General features: G+C 47.7%; 1 protein-coding gene across 2 annotated transcripts in view; it reads right to left on the bottom strand.

The window, feature by feature from the left end:
• Nucleotides 1-19,737, bottom strand: part of Slc24a4 (solute carrier family 24 (sodium/potassium/calcium exchanger), member 4) — a 138,407-nt gene that overhangs the window by 53,690 nt on the left and 64,980 nt on the right. The window lies entirely within an intron of this gene.

Genomic DNA, 19,737 nt, shown 5'->3' with positions numbered 1-19,737 from the left:
AGCTGTGTTATTTAGTGGTCCAGACATGAGAACAAGCTAAATCAGTCAAAGCTTAGATTCGAGTCCTGGTCTGCAGTCACAGTCAGCTCTTAGCAACTCCTCTGCCCAAGAATGCTACAGCCAATGGAGGAATGGCCCCTTATCTTCTTCTTTCCCAGGATGGCCGATGGATATGTGCTTTCATGGATGAATGCTAGAAACACCCTCCCAAACCCCTATTGGCCCCCATCACACCAGCTAAACTGGAAGCTTCACACGACCCAGGTCCCTAATGCATCTTCAAGAGTCCAAGCAAGTCTGGGTGTGGAAGGCTCTCAATAGACTTCAACAACCCAATGAATAAATGATGGTACAGTATTATTGGGGGCAATCTGCATCATCTTCTGGTACTGGGAGGCTGGCACAATTGTCAGCCCTCAGGTATCTGGGAAGATGCGTGGTCCACAGTGGGCACTCAATAGGTGACCCAGACAGAAATCCCTAAACTCTGAAAACGAAAGTAATAAAATCTCACTTTTCAACATCAGATTCACCTGACAAGACAGTGAAACTGGCAGCTGTCCAGGAACCAGACAGCGTTCGTACTTTGAAGCAAAGAAGTACTTAGTTGAAGAATACCTTCGTTCTCTTCTTTCTATTTCTATTTTCTAAACAAACTTCTCTAATAGAATTGCAGCTACCATTTCAAGGGCCTGGATCTGCTACTTGGAGATGGGAGATTGCGGAGGGAAAGCCTCCACATTCCTGTGGCTAGGATTCTGTTTTCTGAAGTAGAAATGTCTGGAACTTTTCAGCACAGATCCCTAGACTGTGGTTCTGTTGAGAGATTTCAAGACACTTCCTGATTCTCAAGCCAGTGTGAGGAAAGCTGGTGAACTACACAATCTTGGAGGTATCTCTTGGGAATGAGAGTAAATAAATCTCTGCTTTCCTGAGGTGGAGGACATGATGTTTGTCTTCCAGCCAGGATGGGGCTGAGGGTTGTAGAAATGGCCTTGTCCTTGGTAGGACCAGACCTTTCGTGCAGCCTCGCTGCCCTCCCTGCATCCTTCAGTGCATGCTGGAAAGCTGCAGGGTACAGTGAATGCCATTCATAGTCTTAATTTTGGCAGCAAATCAGTAGATGACCTGTAGAGCCCCCAGGGACTTTATGTCCCCTTTTTTCAGTGCCCACTTGAAGCATTTCACATGCTGGGATATGGATGCTGAGAGGTTCATGAATAAGCCTCCGAGAAAGGAGTGACTGGGTAAGAGAATCTAAGACTCTGGATGTCGCATTCAGGACCTCAGGTTTTGTCGACTTTGGTGTGTTGAATAAGAAATGTCTTGGTCTGTTGGGGAAGGTTGGGGAGATGCAGCCTTGCTGGAGGAAGTACGTCACGGTGGGTGGACCTCAAGTGTTTAAAGCTCTGCCACAACTCTAGCTCACTCTCCCTGCTTCCCGCTTGCTGATGGGATGTGATCGCTCAACTTCCTGCTCCCACTACCATGCTTGCCCGCTACTGCATCTCCCTAAACATGCTGAGTCTTAGAACCCTCTTATCCTTCTGTAAGTTGCTTGTAGTCATGATGCTTTATCTCAGCAACAGAAACGAGACTAATCCACCTACCCATAGGCTTTGTGGCAGAGTCATCTAACCTATAGGGCCCTCTGCCTCTTCAGTGACAACTGACTGTGAAAACCAGGCTTGCTGTGTGTGTATGGCGTTCCTCGGCTTGGGCAGCTGAGGGTTCAGTGGGCAGAGGTCATATCACGTGTTCCAGTTAGCTGCTGGCTGAGTCTCATCCACTTCCTGCTGCAGGGCTTCCAGAAGCTGGCACAGTGCTGATGCCAATCCCTATCCTCCTCACACTGTCACCAAACATGACTCTGCCCTGAAGGCATGCCATGGGTTGTAGCACCCATTGTCTTTAGAGCAGATGGGCGGACGTTTGAGGATACGCTTCTGTCTCTTAGGTTCTATGTGACCTTAGCTGATGATATCTCAGGGGCTTGTGTGAACCTTGCCTGTAAGTGTGATCCCAACAGACTCTGTATAAGAGAGATAGCAACCCCAATGACTGTTCACATACCATCACATTCTGTCCCCACGGCTGCAGGTGATGTGTATCTTTGGTTTGTGACCATAAGAGAGACACCAAACCAGTTTTGTGGGGGAACGAAAGCAAGACCATAGATGGGGGCAGCAAGCCCACAGAGTGCACAGGTCACAGGAGAACCTGCCTGCAAGAGCAGTGTCGGCCTAGGTTCCTGAGCAAACCTTCTCTCTCTTTCTATGGCTTACCAGGATGAGAAGCACCCAGACCATGGTCAAGTATATGAGGCTTGCATGTCTGAAAGAGCTCATTACACCCCCAACTGGACAGCTCTACCTCAGTGAGGAGGAATCAGCAGGGCACACACATGGCTTTTGAGGTCACACCTAAGCCTTTAAGCTGTAGAAATCCGGGTGGCAGGTGTGGGGAGAAGAGAGATTTGTCTGCAGGCCCTGTGGAGCTCAGGGAAGTAGGATGATGCCAGCATCCTCCAGAGCTCAGGAGGAAGGAGCCAGGGTAGCAACAGGATGGAAGGCAACTTCCCCTTTGAACCTTGGCCCCAGAAGGACTTGTCTATCACCCCCGATCCTGGACATACTCAGGCATCCTCACATGCAGTATCGACCTGTTTCTCATTCTGCTTCGGAGTATATGCAAAGCCTAGGACATCTGGGGAGATCTCTCTTGCTAGCCACCTTCCTGAGCATTGAAGGGGAGACCTTATGGTCCCTGGGTCTATAAGTACCCACAATTCCTTCAGCACCTACAAACTGCCGTTTGATGTCTCCAAGATGCAGTTTAGCATTGTTGTATACACAGAAAGCTGTGTTATGGTTTTCTGCCAGCATTGTTCCTTTTAAGCTACATGGTGTTGCTCAACAAAATGTACAAATTTATTCAGTGGATATTTTCAGAGCACTCAGTGGACCCAGACTCTGGGAACTGCCAAATAATACTCAGTGTATCTTGAACCTCCTGGAAGACAATGGCTGCATCCTGAAGGGTAACCTGACTTTCAGAGACCACCAAATCTACTGAGAAAGTAGAAGCCTAGCTGGAGAGGGTTGGTCTGCTGCTGCTGTGTTCAAATGCTAAATACTGGTCCCTAAGATCTGGTTGCCCCCCTCCATGAGTAGACCTTCATGTACACCAAATGATGCTTCCCCCCCCCCACACACAAATTAGCCCTGATTGGTTAATAAAAATGCCTACAGCCTGGGCTGGGCAGAAGAGAAGGGTAGAGTGAAGGTTTCTGGGCTTGGTGTCTTAGGTGAGGACCGTGAGGAGTGAGAGAGAAGAAGAAAGAAGCCACTGAAGGGTAGAGTGGATGTAGGCACATGGCCAAGCGAAACACAGCAAGTTTCTCGGGGAAACAGACAAAATAGCATAGAGGGCTGGTATCTGCCCAGCCCCAGTGCTCAAAAGCTTATTATAAATCTAAAGGTCTCCATGTCTTTTATTTCGGAACTAAATGATTTGAAATGGGGTGAAAACCCCTTATAGATATTTAAAGGGAACAAGGGGGTATAGCGAACCCCCAAAACAATATTAACTACACCTATCACCGCGGAAATACCCCTAGCTTGAAAGAGTAGGAGTTAACACCTGTACCCCGAGTGTTTACCTAACCAGGCGTCAAGCGGGGTGCTGAGTCTCAGGCATCTGCCCCCGTGGCACACCTGATCTAGTGTATTGGGACAAGCAAACAATTGACTGAGCAACAAACAAAATGCCTCTGGGATGGTGACTGAGCCAGCCACTGCTGACTTGGGGGAAGTGGAAGACTGAAGAGGCTCCCTAGAAGGAAGGTGCTCATGTCTAGGCCCGAAGCTTGCATTGCCAACTTATCAAGCCCTGATCTCCCAGACAATCCCAAGGAGCTCATTCCCACTTACTGATGAGCAAGCTGGCATTCAAGGCTAAAGGAGTCACCTACAGTCACACAACCACCGCAGGGAGCAGGCAAAGAACTGAGGCGGAGCTCAATCAATACCCGGCTTTCCTCAGTTGGGTATTTTATCTACAACAGATACCCTTCTCAGGGCCAAGGTCTCTTTTATCTGAGGGGCAGGCTCTGTTTTCCAGGGATCTCAAAAGGCCATGACCAGAGACTGTGCTCTTGGAAAGAAGAGTGTGTCTGGCATTTCGCTGGTCAAGTTCATCTATAGGCCACAACCCACTACAAATTCCATGGATCCTGGGGTGACCCAGCATGAAGATTCCTCAACCTCCTTAGAACAATTGGTAGTACAGATCACTTCTCAGGCTGGTGAGAGGGCTCAGTGGGTAAGTACTTACTGTACAAGTGTGAGAATCTAAGTTCAAATTCCCAGCACTCCATGTAAAAGAAAAGGTACGACAGTACATGACCGAGATCTGAGCGTGGAGATGGGTGGATGCCAGGGGCTGGCGGGCCAGCTATAATGAAGATCTTCAGGTTCAGTAAGACACTGTATCTCAGAAAAGTAATGCAAATGGCCATACAGATAGCTTAGTAGTTACGGGCATGAACTGCTTTTCCAGAGGACCTGGGTTTGATTCTACCCTCCATATTGCAGCTAAACATTTGTAAGTAAAGTTTCATGGGGATTTGACACACCCTCTTCTGACCTCTATGAGTGCCAGACATACTCATGGTACACAGACATGCATGCAGGTAAAATATCCACTTACCCATGTTAAAAAAAAAAAAGATATATAAATCTCAAAAAAAGTAAGGCAGAAAGCAATAGAGGAAGATATGTGTGTATGTCATCTACCTGACATCCATTCACCTGTCCATCCATCCACCTGTTATCCACTCACATGTCCATCCACCTGCCCATCTGCCTGTCCATCCACCCATCCATCCACCTATCCATTCCACCTGTCTATCCACCTGTCATGCATCTCTTCATCTATTTATCCATCCATCTACCCACCCACTCACCATCCATCCATCCACCCATCTACTTATCCATTCTCTATATGATAACGTCTATTTTTGGCGGTGTGGAGTTCTCTGAGTTTTGAGAAATGCATGAGGCCATGCATCCACCATTGTACTCTAAGATAAAATAGCTCCATGATCTCCCAAGTTTCTTGGCCACGAAGGATTGATATGTGCTCTTTCCAGGTCTTACCAATGGAGCTCTATTACCGAGAGCTTCTTCAAGTTAGTGTCACATTAATGACATGGAGAGACACCCACCTTTTACATTCCCATTCTTCAGCCAACATTGTTTAGCTTCTTTGATCCCCTCTCATCTTACTGTAATGTAGAGGGTCCCCATCCATGGCAGGACCCCCAAACTCTGTGTTCTTAGAGCTTCGTCCCTAGCCTCCTTCTCTTTCTCCTCATTCTCTGTGGTTTGGATTTTCTAATCTCTGAAGACACCTTCCAAGTTTTAATCTTTCCAAGCAGCAGTTGTTCTTTTTTCTTTTCTTTTCTTTTCTTTTCTTTTTTTTTCTTTCTTTGAGACAGAGTTTCTCTGTGTAGCCCTGGCTGTCCTGAAACTCACTCTGTAGACCAGGCTGGCATCAAACTCAGAAATCTGCCTGCCTCTGCCTCCCAAGTGCTGGGATTAAAGGTGTGCACCACCACTGCCCGGCTTCCAAGCAGCAGTTGTAACACAATTCTTCCTGTAGGTACCCTGAATGCATTCTCAGTGAATAGACCACCATCTACATGGGCTGCAGGAAGGTAATTCTGGCACTCTTGATATCTCTTGTTCCCTCAGGGCTTACGAAGCAGAATAGAACACGACACACCCAGCTTCTATTTCACTCCCTTCCATGAGCCTTCCCATGTAGAACATTTATACCAGCATACACCCGGCTCTGATGAGCCTCGGTTCACTTACAGCTATAGTTCTGACTGTAAAATAGGTCCTGTTGACCATGGGGACTTCCAGTGCAGAAAAGAGGTCAGACTGTTTTCTCATTGCTGTTTCCATGGGCAACCAAAGCTGTAGACACTGACAGGCTCAGTTGGCAACATCCCCACAACCTGAATTTTGAGCAGGGCGTTTGAGGGTTTGACTTATTTATTCCGTCTGTACTGTTGTAACAAAGCATGCTAACCCGGGGCGTTTGCTTAATGCAGAAAACTTACTTCTCTCAGTTTTACAGGGAGTGAAGTCTAAAATCAAGGCAGCTTCTCAACATCCATCGAAGACAAATACTGAAGCTGGTCCAGACCTTCCAAGCACAGCACTGTCTGACCCTCTCTATCCGTTTGGCCTGGATCATCCCAAGGCGTGCTCTAATCCAGCTGTGCTGGCCAGGATGCTGCTGCAGGTCCTGGTACAACCTGCTACCAGGCCAGCATTCAGGATACCTTTGAAAGGCCAAGCATTTGGCTTTCTACCTAACTGAAGGGCAATCAAAGAACCCTGCCCAGAAGACTCGGAGGCCTGGCCTGCCTGGCCCTGCATCCTTAGCTGTGGGATCTTAGTATCTGCACAGTGCTCTTCCACAGACACAAAGTCCACAGAGCTGGGCTTTCTGGTAGCTGCAAAATTTCCTCAAACCTTTCAATTATTTGAGTCTCTTTAGGGAATGTAAACTGTGAAGTGAAGTTTTTTTTTAATTTTTTTTTTAAAGATACTGCCTCTAAACATGCCATTTTCTTTGCTTTCTGGATAAAAATAACCCCATGTTCTAAGCCATGACGTTTATTATGAAACTATGAAAAGGAGACTGGGAGTCTGGGAAGTCATTTAAATAGCTTCAAATTTCCATTATTTCAACTTACATAAGGTATGTGTTTTAGAAACCACTCAGGCTCTGGGAGCCAAAAGCCCCAAAAAATCAAGATTCCCCCACCCTCAATGCATTGGTTTAAAATAGCTTTGCTGAAAATCTCATGCCTTTCATGGGCAATTGTTCCCATGTTAAGGTCTTATACCACTGTCTCTTGTCCTCTTGTCCCAAACAGAAGTAAACATAATTATATGACATTGTTGCCTTAGCCAGCATGAAAAGGAGTTTGAAATCCTATCTTCAGTACATTCTAAAAATAGATTATGCACTAGAGAAAAATAAAATATTGAAAACCTCAGCTGTGGTACAATCCTTTCCTGGAAGCTTGTGCTTTTATACCCGACGCTGCACAAGCACTACGCTTTTGTTCATTTCCACCCAGGAAGAGGCAAAGGTTCACAGGTGTGACAAGGGCAGCGCTCTCTAAGTCACCCTGCCACGCCCCGAGTCACCTGAACACCCTTTCTGGCCTCGCCCCATCAACCCCAAATCTAGAAGGTGAAATGAGTGTCCCTAGAGGTCAACTGCTTATTCGCATCCCAGTCAGCTAGTGACAGAGCTCCAGGACCCAGAATATATAAGCAGGCCATGGTGAGCCCAGACGGGACAAAAGATCTGACCTCGAGTCTCTGGAACATGGGCTTTGGAGTCATCAGCCCCAGTGTCCAGGGTTCAACCTCAGTGACCACCAACTCTAGGCCAGCTGTTGAAGCTTGGGTCTTGAGTGTCCTCTGAGGGTCCATGTGCTAAAGGCTTGGCCCCCAGGTATGACTATCAGGAGGTCACAGACATTTTAACAGTGGGCTATGAGTCCTTTGGTCATCAAGGACACATCCTCAAAGAAGATTGCCAGACCCACCCCATTCCTTTTCTCTTTTGATGGCCACGAGATGATATAATTTCATTCTTCTGAACTCTACCAAGCATTTATTGAATGGATTATTTGCACCTTTGTTGTTTAATTCTTTGACTTCTTCCTATATTGTAGATATAAATTCCTTGCCAGATGAATATTGGCAACAATTCCCTTCCATTTGGTGGGATGACTCTTAACTCTGTATGTGCTCCAGCGAAACCTTATTTGAATATGCACCCCAAAGAACCAAAGTCACTTCCTATAGACACAGCTTCCTATAGAGACACTCGCACAGAGTTTGCTGTGCACTGTTCACAACAGCCTGGTTATGGAAACCTAGGTTCACAAGTGATGAACAGATAAAGATAACGGGCTGTACACATTCACAGTGGAGTTCTACTCAGTGCTAAAGAAGCGTGTGTTTGCAGAAAAACAGATAGGAACCTAAGCTTATAATGTTAAGTGAAATAAGCTGGACTCAAAAAAAACCATTTTTTTCTAATATTTGGACGTGAGGGGGAAAAGATGACTCAAGAGGGAAATATTTGGATTGTAGAAGAGGAGAGAGTAAATGAGGATGGGAGGTTGGGGGCGGGTGCTGAGAAAGAGAAACAAAGTAACAAAAGGTGGACTCTGTTCAAAGTACATTGTATCCATGCATAGTGCTACTCTGAGTGGCACGGCCTTGAAAAGGTGGCGTATACTGGGTGGTTTTAAAGTCAATGAAGGTGTGGTCTTAAAGGGGGCTATAGAACACCTCTCTTTATCTCTTTATTGTCTGTCTATGAGGTGAACAGGCTTCCCCAGTCAGGCACTCATTCCCACTATGTACTTCTTCACAGGCCTCAAAGCAAGAGGGCAATTGCACGTGGACAAAATAAACCTTTCCTCTATATAAGTGCATTTCCTCAGGCAATCCATTATAGCAGTGGAAAGCTAACAGATGGACTTTTAATGCACAATATCGCAGTCAGTCCTTAAGAAGCCCCTGAAATACATTCACTGAATGGCAAACTCTCAACAACACTGGGCTGTACAACAAGACCCATGAAACATTTTTTTCTCTTGGTCCAATAATTCTTCATCTGGTGTTTGTTCTAAGAATACCATTTTAAATGGGGTGGAGGGAAGCCATACTTGAGAACTCTTGATACCGCTAACCATAAGACAGTGGGAGCCACCAGCTGTCCAGGCAGACAGTCATGGTCAAATTATTGTTATACTTCTCTTTAGTCTTTCCTTGGCCATTGCACTGTTGCTGATTTGGAGGGTCTACATCCTTGACTGAGAGGGGCTATAGCACTGCCCTTCTGATGCTTGTGGAAAGATTGTTGCTATGGGTTTTAAAGAGCAACACATAAGTCACATGTGGTTTATTTATAGCGGTGAATGAAGAAGCCCATGCAGAAATCCAGAAGTGACCCAGAGTGACTCAGGTAGGCACAGCAAGGAAAGAGGTCTTCATGGCTCCCCTCTGGAATGCTTATATTGCAAACATATTAAATCAACTTACTATGACTCAAAAAAAAAAAAAAAGACTCAAGGGTAAAGGTGATGCATGAGGTCCTGGAAGGAGAGCACAAGGCTTCAAGGGAACAGATAAAGAAAGTGTTAGAATATAAGTGATAGCAAAGCCAAAAGAGAAACAGTGGGGTGGAAGGATATAGCAATCAGGGAGCAAAAGCAAGCGGGCCAGGGGTTCAGAGGATGAAAATCAAACCTAAGAACATATGGAAGTGCCATAAGGAGACCGAATCCTTGCATGGTCATTTTACTAACCATAATGTATAAACAAGTCCAGTATTAGCACAGGGTGGCCCTTCCCACACCGTGATGTCCAAGAATTGTCAGATGAGGAAAATCAGAATGCTTGAACGAGGGAGGAACAGTGTACAAAAGATCACAAAAACTGGAATAATAGAGATTATTTCTGGAATAATAGTGATTTTTTTTCCAGGTTGCAACTGGATTGGTCGTTACACCATTAATTACATTTGTCAAGACACAAACAGCGTGCTTGAAAATCTGCATTTTATTGTATAAAAGTTATACCTCATAAGGGGTTGTGCATATGGCTCAGGGGTAGAGTGCTTGCCTAGTGTGTACAAGGCCCTGGGTTTGAGTCCCAGCTATATTCAGAAAGACACAAGCACATAGACACATGCTGACAGACACACAGACACACACATACACACATAGACACACATACCAGAAACAAAAGCTTTAAAAGTCAGAGCTGCCTGCATCATAGTCCAGTAAGTGGAGGCATGTACCCGTGACGGCCTTAACGGCCCCCAGGTGTGCTACTGCTCACAACAAGGACAAACAGGCAACTGGCACTCAGTTCCTGTGTGTGCGCATGTGCACAGGGCACACATTATCCGGATAGATGTGAGCTTGAGGGACACGGTCCCCACTTTATGAAGGACATACCTCCATCAGCCAGAAGTCAACTGCAGAAGCCTCAGAAGCTACTAGGGAGGCTCTTATGCTGGGACCAGTCTCAAGTAAATCTTTGTCAGTGTGCGCTGTGCCTTTAGGGAACAGGATTACAGATGTCATCTGAGCTGTCTCGGTCACCAACGGTAACAATGGAACTCAATGTTCTGGGGCCAGGCCCCACGTGCCCCCTACACACTCTTGGCTGGCCAAGGTGGCTGCCTGAGGTAACACATCTAGGCCATGTGTTAACTGGAGCTGTCTCTCCACCAGCAGAAACAATTATTCATTGTCTGACGAGGGCCAGATGGCAGCAGGCTGTGGAAAGTCCCCTGGCTGGACTCTCCTGAGAGTGAGCTGTTTCGGCTGCGGGTCGTGATGTGTTCTTGGCATTCATAGCCAAACAGAGCATGATCTGGGCATGCGGGTAGGGTGTCACCAGCAGAATTTCCTAGGACCATGAAGGGAAGCAAAGTGCCACATGCCTAAAACCCCGGGGTCCATCCCACTGCACATCTGGGCACCCAGAATCCAGGTGTTGGCAAGACTGAGTGATGGATGCCACCTGACAGGCTTTACAGTCACTTCGGAGACAAGCCTGGGTGTGTGTGTGTGTGTGTGTGTGTGTGTGTGTGATTGGCTCGATAGCCTGAGTTAACAGAGGTGGGAAGACTCACCCTAAATGTGGGTGGTACCGTTCCACAGGCTGTGGTCCTAGGCTGAATAGAAAGGAGAGATGAGGTGAGTACCCACATCTATCTTTCTGCTTCCTGACTGAGGATACAGCGTGACCAGGCAGCACACACTCTGATCGCCCTGATCGTTATGATTCCCCTATCTCCATGGTCTATACCTTCAAGCTGGGAGTAAAAATAAACCTTATCCTCTTAAGTTGCGTTTTCTAAGTATTTTGTCACAGCAACAGGAAAAACAACCAATACAGACTGGTATAGACTAGTTCCCATTGCAGCCTCAGGAAACACACGTTTCAGGACTCAGCACCGAGTCCTTGGTATTTCTCAGCTGGTAGACATGTCACTCTTCTGTCAGCCTCTGCCTTCATTCCACATTCTCCTCTTGCTGGGTCTCCATGTGGCTTTCTCAAAAGGACACCAGGCACTGGCTTTGGGTCCCACCTTTACCCAGCATGACCTCATTGTGACTAATTAAAAAGTTCCTGTTTCCAAGCAACTGCGCAGTCATAGGTTCCAGGGGTTAGGACTATGATGTTTGAAAAACATCTCACCCTGCATCATACACATGTTGACTCCTTTAGCTCTGTCCACAGAACACAGGCACCTAGAACACCAGTGTAAGCAAGGGCTAGACTATAGCAGCAGCCATTGGTCATTGTTTTGGTCCTATAGTCTAGGTCTTGGGATTTGCTATATAACCCAGGGCAGCTTCTAACTCAAAGCAGTCCTCCTGCCATAGCTGGGACTATAGGCATGAGCCAGGAAAGAACAGGTTCCCAGGGACACTGGGTCCTTCCTTGTCTTTGCCAGCCTCACAGCCTGTGGGATATCTGTGTCTGAGGGGTGGCGGTTCAGACTTGCTGGGACTGGGAGGAACACTGAGGAAGGGCTGGATCTCCTGTCCTCTTACAGGCTCTGGTCCTCAGAGTAAGAAGCTGAGAGCTGGTTGCCATGTGAATTGTATGTGCCAACTTGACCAGGCTGTCACAACCAGCTCCTTAATCATATGCAAATCTAGGCTTTGCTGTGAGCCTGTTGTATAAATGCGGCTAACAGTTACCATCTGCTGAATTTAAGTAAATGAGATTACTCTCAATACTGGGGCTGTAAATTCGCTCTACTCACGTTAGTTGAAGACTTCACAGCAAAGCTAAGGCTTCTAGAATAGACTCTGCCTGCAGACAGCACCCCAGATCCTGCCTGTGAATTTCTTACTGCCAGCCACTCCTGGTGAATCTGTAAACCAATGCTTTAAACATATCAGTGCATACACACACAACTATTGTTTGAGTGAGAGTCCCCTACAGATTCATGTTTTAAAGGATTGGTCTCCTCGGTTGTGTAATTGGGAGGTGACATGGACCTTTAAAAGGAAGTGACCAGAAGCCCGTAACTGAGACATGCCTTCAAAGGGGGATTGTGGGAGCCAGATCTCTTTCTCTTACTGTCTTGTTTCCTATATTATGTGTAGAGCCACTCACTCTAACAAAGGCTCTTGCCACCACGTGTCACCTTCAACAGTGGTTCAAAGCAACTCGGATCAATAGATCTCGACCCAGACCTCCAAAGCCATATGCTGACAAGAACTAACCATTCCTCTATTAATCAGTTTCCTCAGGTAGCTTGTTATAGTGATAAGAAGCTGACAGATACACTATATACAAATACCATCTTTACAAGGATTGATGGCTCTATGGCTGCATGGGGAGATAGTGTGTGTGTGTGTGTGTGTGTGTGTGTGTGTGTGTGTGTGTGTGTGTTTAGCTCCTACTGGACCATGGCATGCTTGGGCTGTGGTGTGAGGAATGAGGAGCCACCCTGACCTCAGGACAGAACTAGGCAGGCAGGCTAGTAAAGGACAAACATTTGAGAGTTCCCAGAGGAATCTGCATTGCACTGCTCTGGGCCAAAGCTGCCCTGTCTTCACACTCTCAGCCCCTATAGCTCTAATCTGACTGCATAGCCTCACCATCCTTGATATAAGCCTGTCTCCTACACCAAATCCCTACCTTCCTGCTCCTCTCACAAGTAGACTCAAAGCAAGAAGTCTCTTGGCATATTTGGGAGGTCTGCTGAGACCTTTCTGGAAAGGACTGAACACCCTGTCCTTATTCAGAGCCGCTCACCTTGAGCAGGCAGTTTCTGTGTGAGCACTGGCAGGCAGACATATAATCCTCGTGAATATTTATAAGGAAGCCTTACTCGCTAGGGTACACCAAGTAGCATGAAGCAGGGTCCCAGATAGAAGGGAAGACAGGTCATGTGATTTCCAGGTGGGTTACGTACAGTAAGTATGTCACTAACATTCAAATGATGTCAGGATTTGGGCATCCAACCCTGAGAAGAATAAAAATGTCTGTGTAATTTCTTCTCTAGGCTTGGGGCTGATTTTCATCTTTGGATCTAATTGTAAAGAGCATTTCCAAGAGAGTCACTAGGGCCTAAGTTTTATTCCTGGCTTTTCCTTTGTAAGCATAAAGGAAACGGTTGAGTTTGTTGCTTTCCCTACAGGCATGCGAGGTTGGGGGAGGCTCTCAGCTCATTATGAACCGAAGGTCTTACAGGATCAGTGAACAGAATACATGATGGGCCATCCTGGGTCACCGGGCCTATTTTATGGCCTTCTCCTCCTCCTCTGGATGTCTTCTGGGATTATCACCTCCCTTCAAACACAGACTACAGAAGCTCGGCAGCAAGGAACCTGATGGCACCCCCAGAATGTCTGGAAAGCTCAGCTAATGCTGTTACCCAGAGCTGGCCTGAGGAGCACACAGTGATCTGTGAACTGCTCTAGTATATGTCTGTCCAGTTAAAGTTCTATCTTTTCCCTCCCATGCGGACTGGAAGTCACCTCTTTGTTTTCTGGCGCCTCTCTCCTATTCTTTCCTGCCAGATGCTATGGATTCTTCACGGAGCTGACAGCATGTCGTGCCTACTCTGAGCAACCAGGGAAGGTGACAATGTGAAAGTCACCAGTTATGCACATCCTTCAGCTTGCTTGCCATGCACGGGGGCACAGGATGCTTTCCTGACCCAGCAAAGATTACAGGTATTTCTACCTTGACCGAGTTTCAGGCTTTGAATACATAGAGCCTATGTATTTTCCATGCTGTCTCTTTCCCTGGACCATAGAACAAAAGGCAAGGATATCAAACGTCCAAGAACAACTACTCAACAAAGACGGGAGTTAACCTGTTCTCAGGGCCAGAACACAGAACACAGATCCACCTGCTTCCACAGAGGAGCTGGCAGAGGACCTGCCACTAAGACCCTCAGTTCCAAAGCTACCAACTTGGGGAAATGACCAGGAGGTGAAACAACACGTAAGATAACAGATAGCTACTGCTCCAGTCCCTCCTTGCATAAGGTGATGATGGGAAGGTACCACTGCAGCCTCCGCCCCACCCAAGAAGGTTCCAGACAATCTGGGACCCTCAGAACTGCTCATCATGGGAGAAACTATGATCTGCCTTCCTACCAGAGGACAGCCATCCCTCTTCAGGTCCTTCCTCCCACCTGAATGTACATGCTGGAAGGAAAACTCAGTGTAGAAAGATGATGAGAAGTAACAGGGAGTCACAAAGCATCAGTGCGGTGGAGATGGGTCTGTGGATGAAGTGCTTGCTGCAGAAGCAAGAGACCTGAGTTAGGATCTGCAGCACCCATGTAAGAGCTGGCTGTGAGGGTATGCAGTGTAACCCCAGAGCTGGGGAGGTAGAGACAGGGGGAGCTCTGGAGCCTGGTAGCCTGCCAGTCTAGCCAAAGGCAAACTCAAGTGTAGTGAGAGACCCTACCTCAAAAAGCAAAGTGGAGGAGCTGGGGAGATGCTGCAGTGGTTAAGGGCACCAGCTACTCTTCCTAGAGGTCCTGAGTTCAATTCCCAGCAACCACATGGTGACTCACAACCATCTATAATGAGTTCTGACACCCTCTTCTGGCTTACAGGTATATATGCAGATAGATCACTCATATACATAAAGTAAAAAAAAAGAAACACATAAATGTTTTAAAATAAAAAGCAAAGAGGAGCGCATTTGAGGAAGATATCTGATGATAACCGCTAGCCTGCCTGTACACATGCAAACACATACAGACACAAACACACACATATTGACAAACAGACACACGCAAACAGAAAGTAGCAGGTAGATCAGGGATACTGCTAAAAATCCTATAAAAATTCATAAGGAGGTAGCTAGCTCCAGATGCCAGTAATGTCTAGCTGTGAAACCCTGATCCCAAACAAGCTGGAAGGGTGGCTGCTTTCTTCTCACACTGAACTCGGATGCTGGCCTCACTCCACCTTATTAATACCGTCACTCTCCCTGTCTCCATGATGATTTATTGACCAGTCTAGATACTGTCTGAACACAAGCTATCCTTCCTGGAAGGAGTCCACCCAGACTGGGAGGCGAGCGATGCATACGAATGTCCTGTGGCTTCTGTGTTCTAGTTCCTAGCATCTAGTTAAGTCCACTTAAATCCACATCCTTCAAGATCGGCACATGTTTTGCCCGAGTAAATCAGCTCTCCTTGAATGGTATAGAATGGCCCCTGCTCATCCTTGCCTGACCCTTTAATTGTGCCACCGATGGTTCTCTGACAACATATAGCCACCATGCCGGTCCTGGGAGCAGAACACGCTCATGAGCCACATCCTGACTGCTCTCCCTAGACACCCGAACAGAGCAAGCTCTACTCCCGGGAAGATCTGTACGGAGGGCTGTTATAAATCGAGGATGTATCAGACTCCCTTTGAGCCTGGGAAGGGGAGACAGATGTGGTGAATGGTGACTATAACAAGACAAGGTACCACGGTGGGAAGTTGAGCTTTTGTGGGATGTGAAAGATGAACAATGAACTCTAGTTGGGACAGACAGCTCTGGGAAAAAGCTGGGTCCAAAAAAGAACGTGCTGAGAGACATGAGCTGAGGACACCCTTTGCAGGGGCACCTCAGGAGGCGGTGTGGGGTTATCAGCAGACATGGACTCAGACAATGTGAGCCTCAGGGACCTAAGACTGACTCATGGCACAAGGGTAAGCTCGGCTGGGAGGAGGCAGCTAGTGGGACTAGAGTCAGCTATGAGGACTTTAGGGCAAATGCCTAACCAAAGGATGGAGGCGCTGCTCTCAGAGATGGGCAGGACAAGGGCATCATTCATGCCTGTAGCAGGGTGGGCTATGTAGAAGAGCAGACAAGGAGAGAAAGCTCCTATCTCCCTTCCTAACCTATTCAGGGGGTGTGTTAGGCTGGTGGGGAGTATGGGGAGATGCTGGAGAGGCAGAGTGGGGTCTTAGGTCAGTGTTCCTCACAGTTCTCAATCATGAGCTACATGGGATGGGAGCAGAGAGAGGCTGGCCAGGTACACAGCCAGCAGGAGGCAGAGCAGTGGGCAGGGCTACTGAGGCTGGATGCACAATGTGCCATCAGCTCCTGCAGAGAACCCATCCCTCCTCTGCTCAGGAGGAGGCTGCTTCTAAGAAGGGAGTGCCCATCTCTGGGATGCTCAGAGACTGCAGATGTTCACACCCTCCAATAGGAATCCAGCTGTGGAGCTGGTAGTGACCTTGGTCACTGCCTTCTCAACACATCCAGTCAACTGTTCTGACTCCTTTGAATGGCCCTGGTCTCTTGTCATGTTGTGCCAGCATCTTGGTATGAGAGAGGTGATATTAGCACCCCTCCTTGTAGACTGAGAGATGAGAGGGCTAAGGCACATGGAGGTGGGTGAAGAAAGGGCCCTGGTACTGGGTGAGGTTCCCCACTTTTGTGACTGTGACCAAGAACAGCGGGGGCCATGACAGTCTCTTGGTGCCAGGAAAATATTTACCTTAAAGAGATGTCCTTACAAAAGTAGCCTCCTCTGTTTCCAGTAGAGAGAGGGGAGAGGGGTCATATGGAAGAGAGACAGGGACAGTGAGGAGAAGGTGTCCTGTGAATGGCAGTATTTTGTTACTTGGCCTGGGTATGTGACACTGGTATGCTGAGGTGACAAAATGCTGACTGAACTTTTCTGGGTCATCCTTCAACAGGACACTCTCTTTTGCCTCTTCCCCAACTGTGATTGTTCACAGCCATGTCTTGAGCAGGCCCTGTATGGGCAACCATGGCTGCTGTGAGTTGGTAAGTGGCACAGCTAAGTCAAGCACAATACAGCATTTCACAACTCAACGTCTTTTCCTTAATGTCCTCGTGTCTCGGACGGGGTGATACAAGTGCCCTGTTTAATGCTGAGTACTCAACTGTCTCTTGCTCTTAGGTGACTCTCTGCATAATCACCCTTAGCTCAGAAGGGAAACGTCTCTGCTCAGGTTGGGAAATCTTTCCTATTATTTATGGTTGTGGTGCAGGGAGTCAAACCCAGGGCCTGGTACCTGCCCAGTCCTCCACCACTGAGCCATAATCAGTTCTATATTAGTTCTATAGCTGAGGTTCCCTTGGCTCCGGCAGGAAGCCAGGCCCACAGCTGCCCACAGAGTATACCAAGCATCACTCAAACATGGTGTCTGAGGACGAGCTCCCTTTCAGGTCTCTGTGCTCTCAGAGGGATCCTCTAGTCTTGGATGTGTGTTGACAACAGCAGCTCAGACCTCATAGGGCTTAAAGCTCCCTGTATTCTCGGGGGGCGAAGGATGGAAGGCACAGAAATAAACCTTCCTGACTCAGTTTCCCCAGGGAAATACAGTGACTGACCCACTTTGGGACAAGGGATGAGGTAACACGTGTTCAACACCAGGGAAGAGAGGAAGGAAACAACTCTGACCTCTTTTTATCCCAGGTCCTCAAGGGAAGAGCCTACTAGTTCTAGTTTGTGGGTAAGAAGAGAGGCTGAGAAAGTTTGTGATTGGCCTGCACCGTCCTGCGTGGAGGGGACAGCTCCCAGACAGTGGCCTCTCTATCCAGGCCCCCTTCTGTGGCCACCGTCCTGAAACAGTAACTTCCACCCCCTGTGGGCTCTGAGGAATCAGCTCCCTTGCTCTACAGTTTCCAGCCCAGGGGTGCAGGTCTCTTGCTATTCTAGGATGGCCAAGTCCACATGGGGAAGCCACTTCCTTAACCCTGGGCCCAGAAGACTGCATTAACCCATAACTCAAGCACAACAGTCCAAGTCCCAGGACAATTTAGTCACCTTCTTGGCCTTCTATTTACATCCTGACTTATCCCCCTTGTGGGTATGAAAATTACTTGCGCACGCGTGCGCGCGCACACACACACACACACACACACACACACAACTGATGTTGTCATCCATTGGATGCCAGACCCTTGGATCCCACTGCTATTGGGTCCCGCCACAGTGACAATGTCAGAGACACCTTGTCCCTCCAACCACAGGCCAAAGAAAGGTTCTGCTTCAACACCTTGTTACAAATGCCAACCACACTTGATTATGCTTTGGGTCATGCCAGACTTCTTTCAGGAGCAACTGTGGCCCCTGGGTGGAGACCACGATCAATTTAGTCTGCCTGGCCCTGCATACACTGACCTGGGAGGTTGTATAGATTTCTATAATAGCTGAGTGAAGGGCCATAGAGAAGTTAGGTAGCTTGGCTAAAGTCACACAGCAAGTGGGTCAAGACAGAGCCCAAACCCAGTCAATCAGTCCTCCATCACTACTGTGTGACTGTGTGGCCTGCCTGTTCAGGGTGGGACCACAGCATATACATAGGACCAAGGGCACCTACCCACTCTTTTCTAATGTTAGTTGAACTAGACTGTTTTGTTCAGATGTTTTCTTTTTTTTTAAACGCAGCAATTTTTTCCAGGGAGTAAACACCACCAGCCAAACATGCATCACAGAATCTGTAGAGAAATATATTAGAAAAATGTGGAAGGAAAAGCTAACAGACGCACAGTCTAGTTAAAGCTAACCCTAATGCTGTCTGGAGTCGTTACTGAGAACTACCTGCGTGGAGCAAGGCACTAAGGAATCCTGCCTGCCCTGGCATGGGATGAGGCTGCAGGGTAAGAGAGGGAGTGCTCCCCAAGGCCCTGTGCCCACACAGCAGAGGTGCTGCCTGGAGGCAAGCACCCACGGACTATTCTCTCTGGTCACTGTCCACAGCTATGCAGAAGCAGCCCCTTCTTGGCTCTACCTCTGGAGGAGAGTGGAGCCTCAGGACAGGAGCCCAGGTCTCTGCATCCCCATGGAGGCTGCTGCTGAGCACACAGCCTGAAAGGCACACAGTGACCTCTGAGGTGTCTGGATGTCTTGGCCACTGTGGCTGTCACCTCACACCATTTCCTAAGGGTCTGGAACAGCTCGTGGGTCACCTGCACAGCCCACCACAGTTCCAGTGGTATCAGAGATACCCTGGAGTGATTTCTGAGAGAGAACTTAATGTGCAGAGCCAGAAAAGATAGAGGGGAGGGTGTGGGTCCTCAGTTCTGAACACTTTGGGGTCCAGAGATGTAGCTCAGCAGGCAGAGTACTTGCCTTGTATACAAGAAGCCCCGGGTTCAATTCCCTGCATGATGTGAATCAGGCATGATGGTACAGGCTGTCATCCCAGCACCGAGGAAGGGGAGGTAAGAGGATCGGAATTCAGGGACATCCTTAGCTACAGGAAATTTAAGGCCAGTGTGGCTATGTGAAACCATGTCTCAAGAAGAAAAATAATGACAGCACACGTGGGGACCATGGGTGGTTACAGCATATGAATCCAGGGTCCCACAGCTCCCAGGACTCACACACCACAGGGCGTTTGACATGCACAGCTCACTTTTTCCTGTAATTATGAACCCTGCTCACCTTCACCCTTGTGAGTTGGTAAAGTCATCCAGGGACTATAGTCAGCCCATGAAAAATCTGGAAGATTCTAGGACAGCAGTTCTCAACCTGTGGGTCTCAACTCTTTTTTAGGTAAAGCGACAATTTCACCAGGGTCACATATCAGATATTTACACTATAGTTCATAACAGGAGCGAATTTATACAGTTATAAAGTAGAAGCAAGGTAATTTTA

Source organism: Mus musculus, chromosome 12, assembly GCF_000001635.26.
Source record: "Mus musculus strain C57BL/6J chromosome 12, GRCm38.p6 C57BL/6J".
NCBI lineage: Eukaryota > Metazoa > Chordata > Mammalia > Rodentia > Muridae > Mus > Mus musculus.
The sequence above is the reverse complement of the archived record's forward strand: the minus strand, read 5'-3'. Positions and strand labels throughout refer to the sequence as shown.